Below are 24,620 nucleotides of genomic sequence, written 5' to 3'. Positions count from 1 at the left end.
TGAATCTGAGCGCAGTTTAATACCTTATTGAGATCATATGAGATTTCTTGGAAAATATAAATCTGAGAATATATACATCTCGGCTTGCTCTCCATTCAGTCTCACTGCTGATTAAGAGAAACTGACTTTGGTATGTATCTTGGCGAATCTGAGCAGTTGGAGATGTTTGAAAGCCATTTACTTTTACTGTATGAATTCTTTAAGCAAAAGTCTCAATTTGTACTACCGTTCAAATGTTTAGGGTCAGTAAGATTTCAGAAAGAAATGAATAGCCTACTTTGCATTGAATAAAGTATGCATTAAATTGATAAAAAATGAATAAAGACATTTGTAATGTTACTAAAGAAAATAAAATGCTAAACTTTCTATCCATCAAAGAATCCTGAAAAAAATGTTTTCAACATTGATAATAATGAATGAGAAATGTTAATTTCTTTGAATCAGCATATTAGAATCTTGTGACAATGAAAGAACAATTCAGCTTTGCATCACAGGAATAAATTACATCTTAAAATATATTTAAATACAAAACAACAATTTAAAATTTTAATTTAATTTTTTTTTAATTTTAAATAAAAAAAGATTTCACAATATTGCTGTTTTACTGCATTTTTTTTTTTTTATCAAACAAATGCAGACTTGGAGAGCAGAAGAGGGATTTAATGGTAGTGTAATTATTAAAGAGATCAGTTTCTTCTGATGTCCTTGCACATCTAGTTCAGAAATGTCCTCATCACGAGTTTAGAGGGGGAAGGTGTGTGTGAGGTTTAATTGGAGAGCTGCAGACGGCCGGCCAGCAGAAATTAGAGTCCACACACACACACACACACACACACACACACTTAGCAATGCGTATAAATCCTGTCTCAGAGGAGCTGTGAAAAATGACGGGATCGGAAAAAGCGAGCAGGAGAGGGAGGCGAGGAGACCGCCAGAGGAATGTTGTAGGCTGCCACAAATACATACGTATGTGCATCTGAGAAACAGCATCCCTGTAGCATTGCTTGCTCTATTCTCAACTACTTGTGGAATTCATGAAATTACATGAAAATACAAGGCCGGCCTTCCATCAGACCCGGAACTAAGCGAGCCGTTCGTGGGGAGAAAGGTATTGTAATAATGTAAATTATTTGATTTGCGTTTTTCAAACCACCAAGCATGTTCTAGTACACCCCCAAAACAAAATCAAGACTAAATAGGACCCCTTTAAATGCACTTCATGTTAAAACAATGAATGTAATATAGTTTTCTCTTTTTAAAATATCAATATGGTACTATATTATCATATTTAAATCAATGTGATAAATGAGTTAGATCAAAAGTAATCTACAAATCATCTAAAAGTAGTCAGATTATGTTACCTGAAATGTAATGTATTACACATTTTTGTCATGTAATTTGAAGATATATATATTATTCAGTGTCAAATATGTTCTTCATATCTCTCCAGTGCCGCCCATCCAATCTCTCACCCCCCACCGGCAGGTTGTGAGGTCATATGTCAGGTCAACATCACAGCCGGGTGGAAAATAATAGCGCGAGGCTGCTGTGCTTTCTGCCGGTTTCATTTTCAAACGCTGATGGCCTTGAACAACTGAACTCTGAACTAGATATTTTCCTGCCTGAGATGCCCTTTAATGGGAGCGTTTCTGATAAATTGGGCCGCGCGGAGACCAATGGAGCCTGACGGAGTTTAGTTCGGCCTCCTCATAGAGCCTCTCTCTCTCTCTCTTCTTTTATGACGTGTTCACTGGCTCATCCGCTCCATATACCTTCTCCCACGGGTTCGTTTCGTCCGTATGCGGCGTGTCTTGGGGTAGTTTGTTTGAGTTTGTGAACAGACTGTTTTGTTTGTCACGACCAGGTGTTTCTGATCAAGCCAAATTAGTTGATGGCAAACACCGGTGCCAGACACTCCAGTCCATGTTCTTTGGGAGAGAAGTTCCTGCTCAGCTCATTTGGACGTGTGCTGTGTTTTTGTTCATTTGTCGGACCTAGGGATTCAGCAACAACATTTAAAAAAAACTTTGACTAGTCAGCTGTAAAGAAACCCTGTGTAGTTTGATCTATCTGTCTGTCTGGCCGTCTATGTCAAATTCGACAACTACAACAACAGAAGTAGTTGTTTTCTGTTCTTTTTTCCTCAAAACATCTAAGCCAATCATTAACAGAAGCATAAATGAATCATTTGGTGAAATCAGAAACTGAACTAGAATTGATAAATGAATCAGTCTCTTACTCCGTTTTCAAATGGCGTTCACTGAGTAGATTTAAGTGTCTTGTTGTGGTTTGGCTTGAAATGAACTCGGTTCATTATGGAGAGTCTCTCAGTGATGTGAGATCACCTGTTTCCAACACCTCCGTGACCCGCCGTTCTTCCCCCGGCTCTCAGAAAGCAAGCTCTCGGCAGCAGCGTCTCAGACGGCTGTCTGACTCTTCAACTCTCAGGTAAACAATCAGGAGAGAGCGTGGATGGTGTGTAACACTTGTCTACCCACAGAACACTTCCCTGCCGCCAGACGAATCCTGACGTGGTTTCACATCACCTCCCTCATTACAAACGGGGGTGTTTTCCCAAACAGATGCCTGTTTGAGATGTGGCTTCCATCTGAATGTATCATGTTGTTGATTTAGTTCATTGCTTATTGATGCACTCGGTTCATTCCTGTAAATAGGTGCACATCTCCAGTGCGCTTCTATTTGGGAAATTAGTGACAGAATGATCTCATTTAAAGGCTCGGGCACCACTCATTACCCTGATCTCGTGTCCCAGGGGTATCAAGCAGGGTCGGATTGGCTTCCTCTGCAAACCTGATTAGAATAGTCTTTTAGTTAATCAAGAAGAGCTCGTTTTTTTCCTCCCTCCTTCTTTTTTAAAAATGACTTTTGTGTAATGTAATTACGCCATGTCATTTTTCCAGCTCTATGAAATTTAATTTTGATCGTCCCGTTGGGGACGTCTGGAGCGCAGCAATAGACAAAGATGTGGCCACGCAAACAGACCTCTGCACTTTTATTAGCAGTGTATGCGGAGTCAAATATCATTTCATTTCATTTATTTCTAAAGCACTATTCAAACAACAAGGAGTTGCACCAAAGTGCTATACGGACATTAATAAAACATTTTGGTAAGAGAAAAATGACATCATAAAACAACAACACAAAACCATAAAAGCAGTAAAACTCAACCTTTTACACTCCCAAAGGCTATAGAGAGGAAGTGGATTTTTAAGCAACTTTTAAAAATGGCTAATGTAGGAGCAGATCTGATATTAAGTGCAAGGTTGTTCCATAACTTCTTCTCTTTCTTTCTTCTCTTTAATTTCGTCCTTTGAACAAGCAAAGCCCCTTTGTCTGCAGACCTCAAACACCTAAGTGGCTTATAGACCTGAAGGAGCTCGGATAAATTATGATGGAGCTAATCCATTTAGGCTCCTATAAGAAAAAATTTTAAGTTTAAAATCAACTCTGAATGGGTAACCAACCCAAAGAGGCCAAAATGGCCCAAAATATATTTTTGATGCACGTTTGTTATGATTCAAAGTAGGGCTGTATGAGAAATCTATAACAATATTTATTGAAAAATTAATATACAATGTCGATATTAATGTCAATATAATGTCAATAATACAATGTCAATATCAAAATTTTTATATTTAACCTACTTAAATGTCTACTAAAAAATCTACTTATAGATGATAAAAAGCATATTATGAAATGCACACTGAACTTCCTGTTCTTCATTCGACCTCTCGACTATTTTACAACACGTCCACGGCTGAACTATGTTGACATTTAAAACGGTTTGGAAAGATTACGTGAACGGCTAGTAAATGTCAGGCTAATACTGTGATTTCCCTTAAGAATCCCAGCACCTGTATTTCAGCCCGATTTCCAAAATCCGTAACTCTCCGAATAGACGTCTGAGAGGATGTTTTTGTGGATTTGTCATAATATCCCAGAATGCCCTGCAGATATGGTGAGGTCCTGCCTTTCCAGACTGGAACTTGTGTAATCACATTCATTTATTTTGTGTTGGATCTTTGGGTTACATATCATGAGCGGCTTTAAATGAAAAGGTCAGCGTATCTCCCCAGAAAACATTCAGTTCCAGAGGAAATGAAGATGAAAGAAGTCCAGTGCAATTCTAACACGTTTATATTGCTTTGAACTGATTGATATCTCCATCCGCGTTCCCAGAGATGACCCTGAAGGGTGGAGAGCGCTGCTTTCTTATCAGAACTGTGACTCCAAATTGATGTGTGCTTTCATCTTACATTAGACATCTGGTCTAGAGATTTTCAGAAATCACAGCCTCGCTGAAATCTCTCTGCTGATGGTTTATAAAGGGGACATGTCATGGAAAGCAGAATTTTACTTACGCTTTTGAAATAAGAGTTTGATCTACTATGTAAATGAACTGTAATGTTCTAAACTTTATGGTCCACCCATGTGGTATAGACTGTGTACTTTGGTGTCTAGTGTGACTATATTTAACTATAGTTGCATTTATATGTATATATACTGTATGGCTGTTCACTCTGATGTTAATTTAGATTAAAATACGCTATAGATGTGCATGTCAAGTGTTAATGAGAAGTGTGGGAGTATAATTATGCTTACTGCATGACATGAGCCCCTTTCACACTGCCATTCCGGCAAATACAGGGGTAAAGTGTTCCTGTAATTGTTCCCTGGTCGCTAGATTTGGCACTTTCACACTGCCAGTGATGACCCGGTATATGTGCGTGCTTTCACACACAACCCCTGAAGATCCCGTAACTACACGTGACATCAGCGCGTGACGTGTAATGTACGAGTCGACAAAGCTTGGCACGTTATACTTTAACTGAAGCAAGCAAACGATCTCTGCGTCAGCGCGGAAAGTGAGGAACTAACTGATCTCTGCTTCATTACAGTTTGCACATATGTTTTTTTCGCGAATGTTGATCTTCCTTCAAAACAGCCGGTAAAAAAGTCGCGCGATAACGCGCGTCATCACTTCGATACCGAATTAGATCTGGCTTTTGTTCACACAGCGCTCGTTCCGGATCGATTACCGCAATGTTACTATGTCCCCGACCCGGGTTCGATTCGGTAATCAATTCCGGGACATGGTTGCTTTCACACAGAAGGCGACCAGGCAATGTTACGGGAATATTGCGGGTCCAACGTGCAGTGTGAAAGGGGCTATGGAGGCGCTTGCGCAAACCCTTCCATTTTTCCCGCGGAAGGTATTCAATATAGGCTACTCCGTCATTTTTGGTCATAAGAGTAGTCTAATAGGCTACATAATTCGTAAAAAATCTGTTTCTGCTTTTATTTATGTACACTCACAATAACACCAAAATGTTGAGCTTTTGTAAAATATAGAAGCGCATCACAACAATGAACCGCCTACTTGCCTCACTAAAAATAAATCTATACAAAAAAATCTTGAAATGTCTACTATTTAACAAACCAATACATTTAAAAAAAAATCAGTAATATTGAAGTCCTTATGAAAATGTGCATTTTCCATTACTGTAAGGATGACGAGTCTGCGTCAGCATTTATACTTACATAAATTGTTATACCCTAACAATTACCCAGCAACTAGCTAGAGACCACTTCAAAAGTCGTAGTAGTAACCATATGAAGTCTGAATATGCATAGCATATTTAGCAACAGCATTGTGGTAGCAAATGTTAGACAATCATAAAAGATTTATTTACATATTGAAGTCAGAAACTCAAAAAATTGAAGGTGGAAATTAGTGATGAAAAACCAAATGATGTTTTTTTCATAAATGGACTTTAAAATAAAATGCCGGAATAGTGTCGATTATGACCTCTTTAATGCAGAGCCGGTACCTTTGTCCTGTTTAAGACGCACACATTCCAGTCTGCAGTTGTGTCAATACCCAGAATCCTTTGCGCTAAGTCTGCTCCGATAGCACTGTACTGTAGATGTCCCAGTTTCTTCCTCCATGAATGTAGAGCAGAGCCCAGCTTTTGCAGAACATGATTTAATGGGGAACGAGCTCACATTACTGTAGTTTTATTTTTCATACACTCTCTTAATACCAGATCTCAGCGTAATTAAGTACGTCACAACTATTATAGCTATCTTACATGTTACAGTTTTGACTTAATTGAAATGGCAGCTATGTTATGAAACATTTTCCATGAAGTTTACTTTTCTTAACAGTCTGTCTCGTTTCTCCAGACAGCATTTGGGTCGGGTCTTGTCATTTCAGGTTGGTTCAGCTTCAGTCTGTGATAAGGAGCAGAGACTGCTTATAGCCTGGAGATACATTTGGGCTTGCTAATTTCATGGAAATCACTTTGTAGATTTTTCTGCTATGATAGCATCTGCAGACGAGTAATATAAGTCTCATCCTGCCTCACGATTGTTCCATTTTATTCTCTTTCCAGCTCTACTGTTTTGATTTCTAACCATGAGCAGTAGCTCTCATACTGTGTTAATCATTTGAAAAAAAATAATAATAATTTGTATATATATATATATATATATATATATATATATATATATATATATGTAACGATAAGACCTTTGTAATCATTGGGAAGAAGGAGGCGGGAACCGGCGCACAATCAAAAATCACTTTAATATTCAAAATAAATACAAAACAGCGCACCAGCCCCTCGCGGACGACAGATTTTTTTTTTTTTTTTTCAGTTTCAAAGTTCAGTTCCATTTGTGTTACAGTAGTCTTTTGACTTGAGGACTCGAGCTACCACATAGAAATGAACTAAAGGACTCTTAACACCCTAGTAACTGCATTGCAGCTAGGGCTGCACGATATTGGGAAAAAATGACATTGCAATATTTTATTTTTCTGCGATATATATTGCGATATGAAACCTAATCAAATTTTTTCTTACAAACAAAAATGGGGTGAGCACACTTACATTCTCATTCTAAATGATTTAAACATCGACACTATCATGTCAGTTGATTAATATGCGCAAGTGAGAGAGAACAAGAGTGCTCGTGTTGTTTGAAGATGGTAAGCGTGCTCTCTCTCTGCCTCCCTCTCCATCTCTCTCTCCCTCTGTCTCTCTCTCTCTCTAGCGCTCTCTCTCTCTCTCACTTGCTCGCTCACTCTCTCTCTCTCTCTCTCACTTGCTCGCTCGCTCTCTCTCTCTCTCTCTCTTGCTCTCTCTCTCTCTCGCGCTCTCTCCGGGTATCACATTCGTCAAGGGCCGGGAGCAGCTGGCACGTACAGTTAATGAATAACGGATCAACTATGACAGCCTACATCGCACATCCTGTGATGTGACTATCGTGGATTCGTACATCGCGATATCGATGCTTAATCGACACATCGTGCAGCCCTAATTGCAACACAATTGCAAAAAATACAACTTTGAATGCTTTAGTAACATCCAGGAAACAACCTATGGCCCTTTACCAACCACATAGAAACACACTGAAAACACCCTAGCCACGCCCTAGAAACCACATATGACATCATTCTATCAATCATATGCACTCAGAACACCCTAACAACCACCGAGCAACACCGTAAAGACAACTTTGAATATCATAAAAGCAATCATATGACCTCAGATCACTGTAGCAACCAGTAATCAGCTAAAAAAACCCTTAAAAGAACACACTAGTAACTGCATTGCAACACATTAAAAACAGCTATGAATTTCTTTAAACAACTTTAAAACAGTTAATTACTAACAACATCCTAGCATCCACCTAGAACATCAAAGAAGCAACAATATCTCCTCAAAAATCCATAGCAACAGCATTGTGGTAGCAACTTTTGAACAGTTGAACATTCCTCACATTTTCTTTGGAACATGTAAAAATATTCTTTGTTTTTCTATGAAAGCATCTGCAGTCGAGTAATGTAAGCCCCATCCTGTCCCTTCATTTCTTTTATTCTCTCTTTTTTCTTGTGTCTCAGTCTCTCTCTCATTGTCTGGGTGTGTGCTCTGGGGAGATCTCAGCAGAGGTTCTTCTCTTTCATGTTGTCCGAGCTCAGATCTTTAAAAGGCCAGTGTCCCCAGACAGGGAGCGGTTAAGTGTGAGCTCAGCGGGGTCCTGTGGCCCCTAAAGCACAGGTGCACGAGTGCTGGGGCTTGGACGGCCTCCGACTTCAAACACAGCTGAATTCCCAAACAGTTCTGGCCCTTCCAAGAGTGTGTGTTTTCACTGCTTTCCCACACACGCTCTGCTCTTTTTCAGCTCTCAAATGTAGGAGGGACATGTGCTTTCAGGAGTGTCCACAGCACTGGTTCGGATTAAAACATATGAGTTTTGACTCAAAATTTACATTTAGAGTAATGCACTTGCAATGGAAGTAAATGAGGCTAAACTATTTTTTTAAGCTAAAGTATGTTTTTTTTTTTTTAACTAAAGTATTTATTTATTTATTTTTAGCTTGGTTAAGTTGTCTAAATCATTTTAACACTGTTGAATGAACTTCTATTTGATCAACAACATAGCTTTTTTCTTTTATTTTGCTCCAGTTTATTTTCAGTATTATGTAAATTTATATGATTTTAACTTTTATATTTTTTTATTGATACTGTTTATTATTTTTTATAATTTAATTTATTTACTAGCGACCAAGGCAACATTTGTCAATTTTGTTTAAGTTTAATTTTTTATCTAATATTTCATTTAATAAATAAGAAAAGTCTGTTAATGGTGTAAAAAAAAAAATCTTGCATGTTATCACGTTACTTTCACATGAGAAGCAGAACAATTTAAGACATTTAGTTTTTTTTAAGCATAAAAAAGTCTAAATAATGTGAGTTTATGCTTAAAATAAGAAAAAACATCTGTCAGTATGTATTTGTATTCAAATGTATTTATTTATTTGTTTAATATTAAGTGCTTGTTTAATATTTTTTAAGTGCTTCTTAAACGTATCACTGTAACCACATTTTTTCACAAGTTGAAGAACTGAAAAGATTTTCAGTCCTAATCGATTATGCTAGCTATCGATAATTATGCAAGCAATTGCACTTAAATGTTTTGAACCTAATACATTCCAGCAAGTCAAAGAGGTAGTTTACGCTGAAATGGAAATTATCATAATTTACTCACCCTCATGTTGTTCCAAACCTGCATGAGTTTCTTTGTTATGTTGAACACAAACGAAGATATTCTGAAGAATGTTTGTTAACCAAACAGTTGACGGTAGCCATTCACTTCCATAGCATAGTAAAAATACCATCAGCTGTTTGGCTTCCAACATTACTCAAAATAACTTATTTTGTGTTCTGCAGAAGAAAGAAACTTGTACAGGTTCGGAAATATGGTGGTGGATGGTGAGTAAATGATGATAGAATTGTCATTTTTGGGTAAAATGTCTTTTTTGAGTCACATTAGCGGTCAGGCTTCACACAAAGTGTAGTTGAGATTGTCTTCCACTGCTTTGACTCTAAGAACATCTGTTAACATGAGTGCGTCAGTGTCAACACTCCTATCAGTGCGCTGTGGCTACAGTAAATATGATCCACCGAGGACTCTTCTCTGCAGATCGTGGACTCGATACATCCGTCAATACTGCAGGTAAACATATCAGTTATGTTACCATGGCAGTCAGACTTCACGTCTCCCTCCGTGATCCAGTCCACGGTGGAATTTCAAACCGAGCCATTAAATACGGGCCGCATTAAACGACTGCCGACCACATCGGCCGCGCCGCCTTTCATGCAGGGAATGCTGGGAAAGAGGTGGGCATATAATTAAGGGTCTGTGGACATTTTAGGAGACAGAGGAGCGATATTTACTCGTTCCGTTTGTGGGTAAGGGTGGAGTTAGGCTTGCGGTGCGAGGCTAACGGGAGCCAGGCTGCGGGTGCGAGAGGAAAGCTGTGGTGACTTACAGAAGAAAGAAACATGGGTTAGCCTGAAGCGCCACACTCCAGCAAAGCAAGTCAGATAAGACCCGTGTGCATGTTTCCACTTATTGTATGATTATCATATTCATATACCATAGTACATGATTATTTTTCCATTTTTTCTGTTTCTATTTTGAGGTGAAATAGAATGTTTTCCAATGCTTTCCATTACACAAATCTAAAAATGAATAAATAAAGTTATAGTTGCATGACGAGACATTTAGTCTTGTTTTTTTTTCAAGCAAAAAAAAAAAAAAAGGTCAAAGTTAAGTGAATTTATTCTTAAAACAAGAAAAAACAAATTGTCAGTAGGGTTAGAAAAATAAGTTTTTCCCTTTAAATGAAGTATTTTTTTTTCTCTTGGAATTTTGATATTTTTCAAAAAGAAGGCTTAGACATTTAATTAAAGAAAAATCATTGTTTACAGTTTTTTGTGTGTGGCTAGCTTGGCTAAATGGCTAAATATTAGCAGCTGTTAGCTTGATTCTACTTCAGTAGTTTGTAGCTTGAATTTCAAAGTAGCTTCTTCAACACTCTTTCAAAGTATTACCATCATATTAATGATAATGAAATACCACAATGCCATCCTTCCTTTCCTTTTCACTGTGCAAGTGTGCTAGTTTGACTGCGGCTGAGTCGTTTGTTAAGGGATTTGACTGGAATTGAATGTTTAATTACAGTGAATATACAAGATTGGTCGTGACTTGTTGGAATTGAACATGTATAGCAGTGAAAGTGACCTTCTTGATGGGGTTTCAAGAGCGTGTCATTCTCTAGTATCATTACTTCTTTGGGGATCCGGGAGTCTGTGCTCTGCATATCGATGCCTGACCAAATGTGCTTCATTATCAGCTAGAATAATAAAATTTGGCTTGGGAAGCATCAGAGGAATAGGACGCAATGGTAGTTTTTCAAAGGCCTTGGAAATGTTTTTCCCATCCATTTGCTCGGTAGGGATTTTATAAGATCCTTTAAATGCAGAGTTCAAAACCTTGAACCCGAGATGAATCACAGCATCACAAAGTTTGATTTGAAGCAATAACGAATTTAAAGCGAGACACCAATTAATATATGTATCGCCATACTCAGTTAATTGATCACAGTATTCTGAAATGTTATGATTAAATATAAAAATATTTTGAATGAATATGCACTAGTTTGCATACATTTCCAGAATAGATATCTGAACATTGGATAAAGCAATTTGTTTCATATTGTTGACACACTCAAAAAAATGATGGGTTGTTTCAACCCAACTTTAGGTCAAATATAACCAAACTCAACATTTGGGTTAAAAATTTAATTACAAAATTTAACCCACAATCTGTGTTAACAACCCAACATTTTTAGAATGAATATTAGAGGATTTTGGATATTAGAAAATTAGAAAAACATTAATTTAATTTTAAGAATGCAACGTTAAATATTAGGGTTGCATGACAATTGCATGCGATTAGTTGTGCAGACCTATTAAAAATGTTTATTTAAATTTATATTATCTAGGGAGAGAACTTTATTAAAGTTATAATCTACTGACACAAAAAGACCAAATTTATTAAAAGAATAAAAATGTAATATTTATATAGACCCTTAACAAAATTTCACACACAACACTTTTGTTTTTGCAATTTTTCATAAGCTAAAATCAAAGATCTAAGACTTTCTCTGTTTACACAAAAGGCCTATTTCTCTCAAATATTGTTCACAAATCTGTCTAAATCTGTGTTCGTGAGCACTTCTCCTTTGCCGAGATCACCCATTCACCTCACAGGTGTGAAATATCAAGATCTGATTAGACATCATGATTATTACACAGGTGTGTCTTAGGCTGGCCTCAATAAAAGGTCTCTCTTAAATGAGCAGTTTTATCACACAGCACAATGCCACAGATGTTGCATGTTGGCATACTGACTGCAGGAAGGTCCCAACAGAGCTGTTGCCCGTGCATTTAATGTTAATTTCTCTACCAATAAGCCGTTTCCAAAGGCGTTTCAGAGAATTTAAGGACTTACAGCCGAATATTTTCAGACATTTTAAAGATATAACTAATAATTGAAATCTACAGACGCAAATAGATCAAATTCAATACAATTTTGGACATAAGAAATGTGTATTTTGGACACTTTTCTTTAAAAACAATGTTTTGTACCTGTAGCGTCTTGCCTAAAAAAGCAGACAAAAGTCAAAGTAATACTTCAAAGACAAGCATCATATTTGTGGCTTTCATAGAAGCATCTATCATCACACACACCAACTGTTATCATTAATAACAGATTCTCTGTTGAGTAAATAATAATAATATTTATCATTTTTTTTATAATTCCAGTGGCATTATGGGAAATCGGTAGGAGCTTGTCACGTGCTTCTCAAAACATAGACGTCAAAACTGACTGCTTCTGCAGATGTGCTGAAAACAATGACGCTCGTAGAGCTGCTGTTCTCACATTTCTGCTCAAATGCTCCTTCTGAAGAGGGAACGATGGGCCGTAGGGATGATGAGAAAAGCAGAATGAGAGAAAGGGAGAGCAGAACAAGAAGTCGGACTATTTTTAGGTGGCTGACCGTACCTGTGCCAAGTCTCTGGAGAAGTGAGTCCTGCCTTTCGGCCCAGGGTGTTCTCAGGCCCCACTAACCCTGTGTCCGCTGCTGGGGAATGAAGGCCGCCCACTGGAGGCTGGAGGTTGGAGGAAGGTTTCCCCCAACCGGTGGCCTCATTTCTTGCGGCTCTCTGGAGGGAAGGGAGGTAATTATGCAGAGGGAATAAAACAGGAATATGGAGCTCTTTTTTTACAGAATACAATCCTCCGGCATCTTATGCTGCCCTGGAGAAGAACGAGATAACATGAGACTATAAGAGATTGCAAAAGAGGAAAAATCAATGCAATGAGAGAAACAATTTCACCCCAAAAGAAAAAATCGCATCATTTATTCACTCTCAAATCTATATGACATTTTCTCCCATAAAACACAATTTGATTAAAATTTATATATAGTATCACTCTACTTCTTTCATAGTTTTGTCTTTTTTGTCTTACCCTTCAGTTTGCATTGTTATCAACTTTATGAGGGATTCATTCGTTCAACTGATTTGTTCAAACACACAGATTCATTGAAAATTATACGAGTGAGTCATTGAATCATTCGCTCCAATGTAACCTGCAGAAAGATTCACCAAAGAAAGCGGAGTAGTAGAAACGAATAGAATAGAATAGAGTAAGATAGAATATTATATAATTTATATGTTCATATGACTTGTTATATTATTATATTATATTATTTTATTTATCACTTAAAAAGCATCATAAAAGTAGTCCATATGACCTGTCCCGTGTGTTATGTTTCTATTTTATGTCTTTTATTTTCAAATTAACGTCACTGGTCGCTGAAAATCTTTCATATATTATGTGAGGAACAATATGTTTCACGGAAGAGAAGTCACAGATTTGGAATGACGTGAGAGTTAATAATAACCAAATGTGTATTTCTAGGTGAACTTTTCCTTTAAAGAGTCATTCATGTCTGAAGCATCTCTCAAAACTGAAGGGGTGAATGAAGCTGACGGGACAGAAAGTGAGAGAGAAAGAGAAACTGAAGTGAATAGGATTGTGGGAGATTGGGGTCAAGGTCGGGGAGACAGGAAGAATGGCGCGTGAGAGAGCAGTGGAGCAGGAAGTGCAGCCGGTGGAGACTGGAGGGAAGGGAGGGTCTGGCGTCATTTCTTTTGTTGTGTTTTTATTCTGCTGCCTTTAACAAGTCTCATTTGGGGATCAGGGCAGGATTAGACGCTACAGGGGGGCATTTGATTGGTCTTGCCATGGATAAATGCTCCTCTCAGTAGGAGACAGGGGCAATAGCATGATGAAAACCCACTCTGAGTGCTGATAGACTAGCAAATAATATTCTTTTGTTCAGCTGAACGCAGTGGAGAAGTCGCCCCACCACTCCAGGGAGACAATATGTTAACACTTTACTGAAATAATGCACCCAGCTTTGCATTGACTGTATTCATGCAACACAGCTGTAAGCATCAAAATACTAGCGCTTTTGCTATTTCATCGAAAATAAAAACAATTTTTCCTGTAGACAACAGAAATGAGCAGAATAAGCAGTTTATATCAAATCAGAACACTGCAATTAGTCAGAGTTTGCATAGAAAAATGGAAGAACAGCACAAAAAAGGCATTTTCTTTTACATTAATTCAGATGTAAAAATATGTACACGTTCTTAACTTTTGCATTGCATGCATTTAATATAAATTAGATTGTATAATATTATATTATATTATAACATGTCATAAGGAATACTTTTATAATGCTTTTATAGTGCTAAATAATTCAAAATTCAAAATAAAAAACATGAAAACATAAAAAAAAAACATGCATTTACTTGAGAGGCAAAACTGTTTATTTTTCTTACCCAGATGGCCAATGTTTTTATGTTTATTTTCTTATTTTAGGCATAACAACTTCTCTAAATTTAATGAGGTTCAAGCTTAAAGCAAGAGAAATACTTGCAAACTGGGTAGGAAAAAATCAACTTTATTCGAGATTTATCCATTAAAAATAAGTCTTCAGAATTTTAAAGCTGTTTAGATGTTTTTACTGGAAAACAAGGCAAAATATTGATACAGAACTGCTGTTTTGGAGCGAAGACTCTATCGAAGCGATCAGAGAAACAGGGAAATGCTGTTTACTCCGGCTGTGTGCTTCTCTGCAGAGCCGCAGAAACAGTGGGGCGTTTGTCACGCCGTCCAGACGAGGGAATCAAACTGCTCCACCATCTCAATCCAGAATCACGTCTACTCTCCTTTTCTATATTATCATTAATGCATGCAAATTACCAACGGCCCTCCAATATGGGTTTAATTTAGATGTTGGATTACGTGTGATCTCTCCTGCAAATTCCGATGTCACGCTCATTGTCTGCCTATTAGATTTCAATTTGAGGAGTGGTTTGAGATGGTTTGAAACGTGATGATGTGGAGGAGAATTAAAGTGAACACGGCGGATCCGAGGTGCGAATATTGCAGGAGAGGCTTTATTCTATCCACACAGAGCGACTTTTATAGTAGAATGCTGCCTGAAACCTGTACAGAAGACAGACCTTGAAAATAACAGCACACAAGGAGGGATTCAGTCTTGTTTAATGAAAGATCCTTCATGTTTGTTATGCTGAGACAGGGAGGACTAGAGAATACTAGATCCATTCAAAACCCCATTGAGCTGGCAAGCAGCTTCCTAGTAAAGAACTGTGTGCATGTATTTATTCATTTATTATCGTTTCAGTTTTATTTATTTATTTTTATCTTTTTTTTATTTTTCAGTTTTGATTCATATTTCATATATGTGACCCTGAACCACAAAACCACTCACAAGGGTCAATTTCTCAAAATTGAGATATATACATTATCTGAAAGCTGAATAAATACGCTGTTCTTTAAAGTGTTTTTTGTTTGGATTTGACAATGTTTGACTGAGATGCAACTATTATATATATATATATATATATATATATATATATATATATATATATATATATATATATATATATATATATATATATATATATATAGAAAATTGGCTTTAAATTTGTACAAATGAAGTTCTTTGCAATGCATATTACTAATTAAAAATTAAGTTTTGATATATTTACGGTAGGAAATTTATGAACTACCTCAACGGAACATGATATTTACTTAATTTCATAATTATTTTTGGCATAAAAGAAAAACCTATAATTTTGACCTTAGGGCTGCTTTTGTGCTTCAGGGTCACATTAGGATTGAAGATTTTTGTTTATGAATATTTTGAGCTTTTGATTACTTTTGAAGTCATCCACCATAAAATAGATCATTTGGACATACATTATATTATATTATATTATATTATATTATATTATATTATATTATATTATATTATATTATATTATATTATATTATATTATATTTAATATATGTAGCCAGATTTAATATATTTAGAACAATAAATATATTTATCATTTTGGATTAAAAATATATAAACCCTTTTAAAACAACATGCCTTTATTTCAGAGGCAAAACTGTGATAACTCTGAGCTCTATGAAAATATTAGGGGATACATGTGAATTACTTTTTACTATACATTATAAACAAATTGTATATTTTAGAAAGCATGCTGAGTACTTTCTTACCTACTGTTTTGAACAGTTTTTCCATCAATAGTCTGCCTATTATGCTTGTAAATGCAGCGCACTAGTGTTTGAAAGAGAACGCGAGTGTAAATGTGCTCATCTCTTAGAGAAAGCAATTCTCCATTGAGCTGGACTCCTGGCCTTTATAGTGCTGTTGCTCACTAGTATGTGTGTTGGTGCTTATATGTGTGTGAAGGGTGAAGGACCTCCTTGGAGTTGCTCTGGCCTTCTAATGTCAGCTGAAATTAGCTGGAGCAGCCTCTGCCAGACCAAATAATAAGCTCCAGTGTCTGCAGGCGTCTTATAGCAGACCTCTTAACACGCCACAGCCGTCGCTCTCCTGTTGCTGCGCTCCGAGAGGTCGTCGCTCTTATTTTCCACATGCACCCTGGGAAATGCGTCCGATATGGAAAAATCTGGCCAAAAATCATTTGGACTGCATTGCATTTTCCTTACTACGATTCCATCCCGAAGTAATGAGGATTTATGAGGTCACAGAGGTTGTGAATGCATGTGCAACAAATCGACCAAAGCATCCATCATCTTCGAGAGCGGCGCGTCAGCGTGTCTAAGCTAGTGCATGCATGATTTCGCAATATAGCTCATGATTAATCAATAATCAAATCACAATTTGTTTACAGATCCAAAAAACACCCATTTTTATTCTATAATCTCACTCATCTTTGTACTTTAGCCCAGTCATTCAGAGCGCATTAAAATTGCATGCTGTCAATACAACCGCCTTTTTTTAATACACACGTGTGCAACTGGGGTGCTAACATGCCTATATGAATTATTAACTACGACAAATGGCTTGTCACAGTATGTCTGGCAGCGTCCCATCACGTCTGTCACGCTAACAGCCAGCGTGAGTCTACAAGCGTCACAGTCAAACCGCAGGGACCTAAGCTGCATATTGCAGGAATCCTTTAGCATATTGCAATGCATAAGGCTAAAGATTTTAAAGTAGCTTTTAGCATGTTATAAAGATAAGATGTTAAAAATATTAACATGTTGCTTTGTGGTTTCTAAGGTGTTTTATGTTACTTTTAGCATCCTAACTTGTAGCTTAGCATGTTGCTATATGGTTGCTTGTATTTATCTTGTTAAGCAGATGTTAAGACTTTAAAAGACATTTTTAAGTAGCTATTCACCTTTTATATGGATGTTAAGATGTTCCATATAGCTTTAGCATGTTGGTATGCATTTGCTAAGGTGTTCTGAAAAGCTTATGTTTTGATGCTAATCGTAAGATGTTGGAAATAGGCTTAGGATGTTGATAAAAGGTTGCTAAGGGTTTCTGAGTAGCTTTTAGCATGCTAGTTGGACATTAAAATGTTCCAAATAGCTTTAGCATGTGGCTATATGGTTGCTTAGGTGATCTAAGTAGATTTTAACTTGTTATGCAGATGCTAAGATGTTACAAATAGATTTAGCAGGTATTTAATTGTTAGGCTTTTATACGGATGCTTGTGAAGTTGTTTGAAGTAGCTTTTAATTTACGCATATGCTGAGATGTTTCATATACTGTTCTTTTAGCATGTTCTGATGCACTTGTTAAGACATTCTACATAGCTTTTAATGTGTTATGCAGATGGTAAAATGTTCCAAATAGCTTTATGATGATGATATATGCTTGCTAAGGTGTTGTAGGCAACATTTAGCATTCTAGGTGGATGTTAAGATGTTGAAAATAGCTTTAGCACATTGCTATAAAGTGAAAGTGTTTTAAGTAACATTTAGTGTGTTATGTAGACGTTAAGATATTCCAGAAATGAATTTAACATGTTGCTAAGGTGCATGTTTGGATGCATCTTGCTGAATGTAATGCAAAGATGCAGATTTCATGAAATCATAATGCAAAAAAGTTGCACTAGAAAAATCTTTTGATGAAGTTTGAATATCCAATTCTCTGCGGGTAGCGAAGCATTGCATACTCAAAGCTGCACTAGACCATGTTTTACTCACTTAATATAAATGCAACATTCATTTATGAGCACTGAGCCTCTCTTAAGACTCATTCACGGTGCCAGAACGAGAATATTTATTTGTTTAACGCTCTCTCACTGGACTTAAACCACACTTTGTTCCGTCGGTTCTTGCAATTGTTGACAAACCGCTCTCTTCAGAAAAGTCACCCATACCTTGTAGTGATTAAAAGAAGTCAAATCTCCTTCATTCTTTTTCCCAAGCGTTCCCCACCACAGTAAATCCAAGAGATCTGTGGGTAATGATGGCTCTTAACATTCTTTTCCGTGGCTCTGAACGAGCTGTGCATAGTGGGATTAGAAAGGAGGGGTTGGGATAGTGGGCTCTTGGCTTTGTTTGATGTCTCTAGTACAGATGGCAGTGAGCGAGCACTGGGATAATGAAGCTCACTGCTCGAGCGGATCGTTAAACTCGGCACTGTTTAAACACACGATGATTGTTGGGTGAAGTTACCATGTTAAGTCGTGTAGGGGGCTGGGTTTTTATTTTGGACAGACCACACAAGCCCTCAGTGGAGTAAAGATGGCTTGATCTTGTCGCTTCGCGTCCCTTGTTTGGGATAATTTGAGAGTGAAGAATCTCAGGGCAGGTTATGTGCGTGATTTAATTCATCACCTGTAAAACAATATCAAAACCACACCTAATTAAACCCTGGTGGTCTCCTCATTTTGCACTCCACAGAAAATAAAGCTGTAGGTGGCTTTAGCGGTGTTTGCTAAAGCAAATATCACTATTACTGTTGCTCTTACTTAGTACTAGTGATTAAACAACCTGCTAACACTCAACATGGAGCTTGTTCTTGCAATATTTACCCTACTAGACAATAAAATTGGCAAAATCCCAGAAGAACCCGAAAAGCAGACATGCTAGAACAACTTGGAACATCTTTAAGTCCATATAATAGGTTTAAATCTACTTAGAACAACTTAGCAAACAACATCTTAGCATCAGTATAACGTGTTAAAAGCTAACGCCTTAGCAGTTGCATAACTACATGCTAAAGCTATTTGGAACATCGTAGTGTCTACATAACATGCTAAAAGTTAAACCATTAGCAACCACAACAGCAAAATGCTACAATTTGGAACGTCTTTTGAGAATCTACATAATGTTACGGACAATACCTTAGACCTCCTTAACATGTAAAAAACTAATCAGAACATCTTAGCAACATAGCAACATCCTAAAGCTATTTGAACATCTTATTATCGTTATAACATGCTAAAAGCTATTCAAAACACCTTAGCCAACTGACTTGAAATATGCTAAAGGGTTTTGAAAGGGTAAGCACTGCTCAAATCTCTTTTAACATTTGCTGTAATTACAGATAAGAGACTGACCTATAAATTGATAATAGATTAGTGTAGCAGTGTGTCACAAATAAGGACGTGTTTGTGATCTAACAGTTGCCGAAGTTGTGCATGTGTGGGATGGGTTGTGCATGTGTACCCAATAAAAACATGCTTTTATGTAATGATGAGCCAGATTGTCTTGTTACTAGCAAGTACCTTCCTATACCCTTCATTTCCCGCTGCTTTAAATCGGATTTTCACACTAATCTTTATTTTATTAGAGGTGTTTGCTCATATTAGGATTAATGATTTTAACAAACTCTTATCCTTACTGTGGGTTCACACCACAACCGTTGAGAGCATCAAAGTGTCCGGAAGTCATACATTTTCAATGTGAGTCGGCATCAAGAGGCGCGCGGAGAGTTGAAATCAGGGCAACTTTATGATAATGAGCTATGACGCGATTCGGCGACAACCAATCGGAACGTAGAAGTCCACTGCTCAGCGACCATACCTTAGTGACCATGAAGTGACATGTTAAAAACTACTCACGACACCGTAGCAACCACATAGTGACATTCTAAGAACCATTCAGAACACCTTAGCAACCACATACCAACATGCTAAAAACACTGACCACCTTATCAACCGCACAACAACATACTAAAAACACTGACCACCTTATCAACCGCACAACAACATACTAAAAACACTCGGAACACCTTAGCAACCGCACAAAAACATACTAAAAAACTCAGAACACCTTAGCAACCGCACAACAACATACTAAAAACACTCTGAACACCTTAGCAACTGCACAACAACATACTAAAAACACTCTGAACACCTTAGCAACCGCACAACAACATACTAAAAACACTCTGAACACCTTAGCAACCGCACAACAACATACTAAAAAAACACTCTGAACACCTTAGCAACCGCACAACAACATACTAAAAACACTCGGAACACCTTAGCAACCGCACAACAACATACTAAAAACACTCTGAACACCTTAGCAACCGAACAACAACATACTAAAAACACTCTGAGCACCTTAGCAACCGCACAACAACATACTAAAAACACTCGGAACACCTTAGCAACCGCACAACAACATACTAAAAACACTCGGAACACCTTAGCAACCGCACAACAACATACTAAAAACACTCGGAACACCTTAGCAACCGCACAACAACATACTAAAAACAATTTGAACACCTTATCAACCGCACAACAACATACTAAAAACACTCTGAACACCTTATCAACCGCACAACAACATACTAAAAACACTCTGAACACCTTAGCAACCGCACAACAACATACTAAAAACACTCTGAACACCTTATCAACCGCACAACAACATACTAAAAACACTCTGAACACCTTAGCAACCGCACAACAACATACTAAAAACACTCGGAACACCTTAGCAACCGCACAACAACATACTAAAAACACTCTGAACACCTTAGCAACCGCACAACAACATACTAAAAACACTCGGAACACCTTAGCAACCGCACAACAACATACTAAAAACACTCTGAACACCTTATCAACCGCACAACAACATACTAAAAACACTCTGAACACCTTAGCAACCACACAACAACATACTAAAAACACTCGGAACACCTTAGCAACCGCACAACAACATACTAAAAACACTCTGAACACCTTAGCAACCGCACAACAACATACTAAAAACACTCTGAACACCTTAGCAACCGCACAACAACATACTAAAAACACTCTGAACACCTTAGCAACCGCACAACAACATACTAAAAACACTCGGAACACCTTAGCAACCGCACAACAACATACTAAAAACACTCTGAACACCTTATCAACCGCACAACAACATACTAAAAACACTCTGAACACCTTAGCAACCACACAACAACATACTAAAAACACTCGGAACACCTTAGCAACCGCACAACAACATACTAAAAACACTCTGAACACCTTAGCAACCGCACAACAACATACTAAAAACACTCTGAACACCTTAGCAACTGATTAACAATGTGTTTAAACACACAGAACACTTTAGCAATATGCTAACACTCTTAACACCTCAGCAAATGCATTTCAACCCAGTAGAAGCACATAGAACACCTTAGCAACAGCATAGCAATATGCTAAAACATTCAGAACTCCTTAGCAGGCACATAGCATTTTTATTTCATTTTATTTTATATTGGTTAGTGGTATTGAAAGGGCACCGTATTGGTAATAAGCAAAGGGTGGGGATTAGCATCCAGGCTGATTTGTTTCGCTCCTCCTTGAGGAATTGTGCGATGTGATAGTGTTTACAGTTTCCTCCGGGGCAGTAAAACATAAAGAATCACTGCACGGCAGTAATTCGGCCCTCACAATGAAGCCTTGGTTTATCCAGCAGAGCAGCTTAGTCCTATTAATCTCTTGTAACCAAATAAAGTGTGGCCGGGCTTGTCGCGGTGGCTGCCGGCTAAGGCCAAGGACTCGTGTCCTCTCTTTGGGTCATTACTAAGCTTGCACCCCCCAGGGCTCTCCATTTCCATTGCAGCTCCTCTGGTCCTCAGCTCTGCCGCGCTTCCTGACTCTCCACGGCTTATCGTTTGGAAGCAGATGTGTTGTGACAGTGGCCATTTTGCATATGAGCTGCAGAGTTATGACTGAGAGCAAAGCACCGTATGATCCAGGCCGGTCAAACCATCACATTCATCCCCTCGGTTCTCGGGGCTCTTCTCCTCTAGACGCTGCTGATATGGAAAGCCGTTTAAGCAGCCAATCGTGAATCCGCACCAGCAAAGCCCCGGCCTGTACATTGTACAGGCCGTGTCCCAAATCATGAACTACATAGAATGCAAGATTAGCATGTCCCAAATCATAGTATGTTAACCTTTCTGGGGGAAGATTGAGTGGCGTTTGCCATGCAGAAGTTACCGGCGTGATGCTAAGGTTGTCTGGGAGGTTGCCACAACATTGATGCAAAAGGTTGCAAAAGTGTTCAGAGATATTATTCTACATAAAATGATTCTAAAAACGTTGTATGTTAAATTTATGTGCCAGGTTATTGCTAGGGTTTCTGGGTGGTTGCTACAATGTTGAAATATGGTTGCCAAGTGATTTTTCTTCTCATCGAATAAAAAAACAACAAATTCATTTACTAATATTGTGTCTTTTCAATACTAGTAGCTAATATAGTAAATCAAAAAATCGTTAAGGTTATGTCTTTTGGAAAAATAAAAAAAATAAAAAAACAAAAAAGTCTCCACCAAGATGCACGTTATATGCAATGCTATGTGTTTGCTACGTATGTGGTTGCTAAGGTGTTCAGGGTAAATTTGAATGTGTTGCTATGCATTTGTTAGGGTTTTAGGGTGGTTGCCACAATATTGGCAAAATATTATGAGTAATTTTTTTCTCTCATAAAATGACAAAACAATACGTTTAAATTAGGGCTGGGCGATATATCTAACGATATGATCATGCAAATCTAATCACTAAAGCTGCTTCCGTGATCACCGCTAAAATCGCCATCACCTGCTTATAATTGGAGTGGCATTTAATAGACAGAGCCGTAGATCGCTGACAAGCTACGCAATATCGCGTTCATTATCGCAGATGAATCGCCTTCGATAATGAACGCGATATTGCGTAGCTTGTTAATATCAGCAGCCAATATAGTAAAAAAAAAAAATGTATATATTATGTTTCATGTGCAAAAGTTCTGGATGAATTTTATCATATTGCTATGTGGTTGATTCTGGGTAGTTGCCACAATATTGATATATTGCCAAAGTTAAAATGGTTAAAATTTTTTACAAATGTTAAAATCTCTTGATTTTGAGTTTTAAAGTTTGCATTGTTATTTTTTGGCTAACTAGTATGTCTCAAAACTGTCATACTGATATGTTACATACTCCAAAGCATGATTTTTTTGAATCTCTAGTGAAGTAGCAATGGTAGAAATCACGGATTTGGATGCAGCACCAGACTAGCGGTGACCTTTACAGCTGTTTTAAACCAATATCTAGAGTCTGAACATCACATATGCCGCAGGACTAGGTGCGCTGAGCTTGCAGGGATTTGTGTAGAGCTCCGGAGCGTCAGACCATAGCTAAAACCTCTCGTGTCAACTCCATGAATACACCCAACACTGAGCGAATGGTGTGCTTTTGAAATCATATGTCTGGGGGTGTTAGCTTATCCTCTGCAATGTGAATGCACTGAATTCTGGCTTATCGTGCTGTGCTGTAGCACTGACGGATGACGCTTCTCTTGCAGGCGATGAGCGGGGATCGCTCTTTGAACGATAATTACTCAATGAAACTGTTTCAATTAATTGAGGCCAGGAGCAAAAACTGGAAAGATTGGAACAAATTAAATCATAATTATCAGCTACTTAGGAGAGGCCACACCTGAGTAATTTCAAATTAAGATAAGTGTATGTACATAGCAGTTGTCCTGCTGTAGGATGCAGACAGTGCTGACGCTATTAGCATACGGCTTGTGATGCTAATCCAGTGAAATTAATCTGAGCTGGATCAAACTAACTGTTTTTGATGCCCAATTTTTAGAATCTTACAGATTTTCAGTTCTTTATTGTTTTTTGTGGCCATAATAGAGTAAAGTATCCATCGGATGCATGCATTGGAGTCTTGGCGGATTAGTTTTTCATGAATACTGCATATTTATGTTATTTGTTTGATGTTCTAGCTTACTATTATAGCAAGGAAGTTGACATACAGTACTGTATTTCATATACTTTGTCTATATACTTTACATTTTGACAAAGGAAGTAGTGTAGAATCTGGTGTATGTAATACAATAAATAATAGCATGGTTGTATGTCATTCTGAATTCTTTGTGTTTATCCAGAGGCACTCTGGATGCAGGAAAGCAGGTGGATGTTTAGGAAGCAGCTTCTTTCTGAAGTTTACTTGTGGCTTTTGCCAGTTAAAATCTCTAACGAGCGGTGCAGCTGGGATCTTTAGAGCTGACGTTCACGAAGGTCACCCTCGCACGTGTAGTAATTGTATTCTTCTGTGACTCCAGGTCAGTCTCCTGCAATCGATGACATTCCAATAAACAAGGTGGCAGTCAGCCAAGCCATTTTTTCACTGCGGTGCGGCTCGAGAAATTCCTTAATCCCCCATCTACAGCAGAGCTCAGGAGAAGAAAAACCATGTTTTCGTTCTAAGAGAGCTTTGCTGGCCTGGCCTCCCTGCTGGCTGGGAACCGTAGCGCTGTCAAAGCGGCCTGATTTACGCCTCTGCTTTTCCTGCATTT

At 37.8% G+C, this 24,620-nt stretch overlaps 1 protein-coding gene and 1 long non-coding RNA gene across 9 annotated transcripts in view; one reads left to right on the top strand and one right to left on the bottom strand.

Annotated features, from left to right (window-relative positions):
• Positions 1-24,620, top strand: part of LOC128020828 (tetratricopeptide repeat protein 28) — a 230,979-nt gene that overhangs the window by 89,791 nt on the left and 116,568 nt on the right. The window lies entirely within an intron of this gene.
• On the bottom strand, positions 20,085-22,548 carry LOC128020832 (uncharacterized). Of its 5 annotated transcripts, none has more exons than XR_008185410.1 (5): positions 21,267-22,548; positions 20,973-21,098; positions 20,763-20,930; positions 20,595-20,720; positions 20,085-20,214 (listed from the first exon to the last, which is right to left on the bottom strand). It is a non-coding gene; the product is annotated as an uncharacterized LOC128020832 (long non-coding RNA). The 5 variants fall into 5 exon arrangements; XR_008185407.1 differs by having other exon boundaries at positions 20,763-20,888; XR_008185408.1 differs by having other exon boundaries at positions 20,637-20,720; positions 20,763-20,888.

This window comes from Carassius gibelio, chromosome A10 (assembly GCF_023724105.1).
Source record: "Carassius gibelio isolate Cgi1373 ecotype wild population from Czech Republic chromosome A10, carGib1.2-hapl.c, whole genome shotgun sequence".
NCBI classification, from domain to species: Eukaryota; Metazoa; Chordata; class Actinopteri; order Cypriniformes; family Cyprinidae; genus Carassius; species Carassius gibelio.
Note: the sequence above shows the minus strand (reverse complement) of the source record. Positions and strands in the feature narration are given on the sequence as shown.